The sequence below is a fragment of the Zingiber officinale genome, chromosome 11B (genome assembly GCF_018446385.1).
Source record: "Zingiber officinale cultivar Zhangliang chromosome 11B, Zo_v1.1, whole genome shotgun sequence".
NCBI classification, from domain to species: Eukaryota; Viridiplantae; Streptophyta; class Magnoliopsida; order Zingiberales; family Zingiberaceae; genus Zingiber; species Zingiber officinale.
Genome location: NC_056007.1, coordinates 37,441,984 through 37,444,846, shown reverse-complemented (window position 1 = coordinate 37,444,846; position 2,863 = coordinate 37,441,984). Strand labels below are relative to the sequence as shown.

General features: G+C 39.0%; 1 long non-coding RNA gene across 2 annotated transcripts; it reads left to right on the top strand.

Moving 5' to 3' along the window:
• Positions 1-317: 317 nt before the first annotated feature.
• On the top strand, positions 318-1,995 carry LOC122035034. Of its 2 annotated transcripts, none has more exons than XR_006126867.1 (5): positions 318-703; positions 831-952; positions 1,038-1,138; positions 1,208-1,373; positions 1,828-1,995. It is a non-coding gene; the product is annotated as an uncharacterized LOC122035034 (long non-coding RNA). The 2 variants fall into 2 exon arrangements; XR_006126866.1 differs by having other exon boundaries at positions 800-952.
• The last annotated feature ends 868 nt before the right edge of the window (positions 1,996-2,863 follow it).

The following is a 2,863-nucleotide window of genomic DNA, read 5'->3' as shown; positions in this document are numbered from 1 at the left end:
ACACCTAATTGAAGAAGTGGTTAAGTTGATTGCATAGATGTTGTCTTTTCTAAACCCTTTTAGGCTTATGTTAGGGTTGTCTATGTGAGATCTCGACAAATTTAAATAAATAGGGTTATTTAAGAAATAGCCTTATAAAATTTTTCCGAAATTTTTAAAATTTTCTGAGAATTTTTCGGAGCTCGTACGAAGGGTTTTAAGGGGATCGATCAGGGGATTCAGATAAAGCCTGTTTGAGATACCCGTTTAATTGAGGAAATGTTTTATTTATAAAACCTTTTCCTTTTTATTTTCTTTCCCCAAACGGCGACCCCGATCCTCTCATCACCCGAACATTCTCCTCCTTCCCCGATCTTTTCTTCTCCCCTTCCTCTGTTCTCTCTCGCGGACGAACCGAAACCAGCGGACTTCCGGCAATCATCGACGTCGACTGAGGGCTCATCGCCAGAGCTTGCCAGAGATCGAAGAAGGGGGCCGGATCATCTTGATTCCCTCTTCTCAACCCTTCCCCGACACCGACACCAAGGGAGATGATCGCCTGAATGAAGAGGCAATTAGGGCTCCGTGGCTAGCTTCGATTTCTTCTTCTCTGGATGTTCTCCGATCTGTGCCCTAGCACGATTTGCGTTTTCCCGATCGATGACATTGGATCAAGCCGGATCCACCGATCACCGGTGTGGAGAGGCAGTTAGGGCTTCAATGGGTAAGAAATCCGAACCTTATTCCTTCTATTTCTCTGAGTTGTGCCCTAGCTTCAAGCCTTACCTTTCGATTCTTCCTACTTACATCGCGGGATCAGATCTTGATCCTCTTCTTTGAGGTTGATTTAGGTCACGGATTGGAGGGGATCAATGAGTTTGTTCTTGAGCTGTCGGGCAGAGTCTAGGAGGTTTGTAATTGATCAGTGATGATCTTCGGATTGAGTGATACCTTCTGGAGACAACCGATTGAGGTAAGCTTAGGTCTTCTTCTCTGTTACCGATCCTCATCTTCTTTTCGGTTGAATTAGGTCACAGATTTGGAGATGTTGGTATCAGGGAGGTGTTCTTGAGCTGTCGAGCAGAGGCTAGAAGGATGGTTGTGCTTGATCAGTAGTCTTCCTGCTGGATTCTTGCTTGATCTGATTGATAACAGCAAGGTGAGGTTCTATTCCATTTCTATGGTGTTGATTTCTTGATCGCCTGAGATGTTATCTTCATCCGATCAGTAGGAAGGATTTTAGCAGCGAGGTTGTGTTGCTGTGATGCTGGAATTGTGGTCATTGAGGTGGTTTACAACAGCGTTTCTAGTTTCGGCAACTCTCCAACAGCAGCTACCTTTCCTGGCAGCACCATTTCTTTGTGTGGATCAACAAAACAGTGCTAGGAATTTAGGTAAGGTATTGGATTTTCGATCTTAGTTGTAGGTCATGGTGTGATTTGATTTCTAGATGGTTATGCATGATGTAGATGAATTATACTAGTTGTTAATTGTATGTAGGGTTCTTGATCTTGCTGTAGAACAGTTATTTTAGGTTTATGTATTGCATTAGGGATAATTTGATTACATGATTAGTGTGATTAGATTTAATTACTTAAATTAATCTAATGGAATGATTAGGGTTAAGACAATTAACCCTAGTCAATTATTAGATTTAATTTAAGTTTATGTTTCTAATCTAACTGGTGATTAGGGATTAGGTAACTAACCCTAATTGACCGTTAGATTTTATTTAGGTAGGATGCGATTGACTTGATTAGGGTTTTACCCTAATTTGATTTTATGGATTTTATTTAGCTATTCATTTGAATTTAGCTAAATAAAATATATATTGTTTGTTTGACACAGGACTCTGATTCGAGACAGGCGTCTCGATGTTGGATTTGGCGTTATTGCACCTTCTATTTGAGGCGGGTACCCTTTGACTTATCTCTTGATAGTGTCTTATGATATGTGCAGTTTATATATACTTACTAGTGTTGGTAGTGTAACGCCCGCCCTCCCTGCTAACCCTAAGGGACGGGGCTACGATACTCTATGTACATATTACATCGGAAGACTTGAAATAATTTTTTTTTATGCTTCTTAGTTTAATAAAACTTTTCTTTTGTTTTCAAATCCGAACTACACTAATATGGTTTCCATAACATGATAACAAGATAAATAGAAATATAACATCAAGTTACCCATATAGTACTACAATTTACGAAACCAAAGCGTAATTCTTAAAAGTTCTTAAAGCAGGTTCATATTTGGATGCCTAGCCACCGCCACACACATCTCCTTGCATCTCCTGCTGCTCCTTTAGCTCATCCAGCTTTTTCCTTTATCTGTGGTACAAGGAAAGTAAGCTATGAGCACTGATGGCTCAGTAAGTTCCTTTCTACTCACTACAACCGAAAATCATCACATGATCAAAGAATATCTCAACATAACATGATCTCAACTAGTCATGGCATAACATATCATACTCTTTAAACATATCATGCAACATAACAAAATTATAACTAGTCATGGCATATCATCTCTTAGAGCATAGCATGATACATAACATAATCATATCTAATCATGGCATATCATAGCATCATCATAAGGTAGCATGGTATATCAAGCATAGCATGAAACATAACATAATCATATCTAATCATGGCATATCATAAATCATGGCATCATCACAACATGATCATAAGGTATATACAATATGATTTTGAAAACATGTATCCGAAAAACATGTGTATGTCTCATGATCTTTAAAACCATTTCTTCTTACATATATACTTGAACATATTATCAACTTAAAGGGGATCCCGGCTATGTACCACTTACATATTGCGCGCAACCTATGTAGGTCCAAGGTAGCAAGTCTTGAACCCTACAAGGCAAA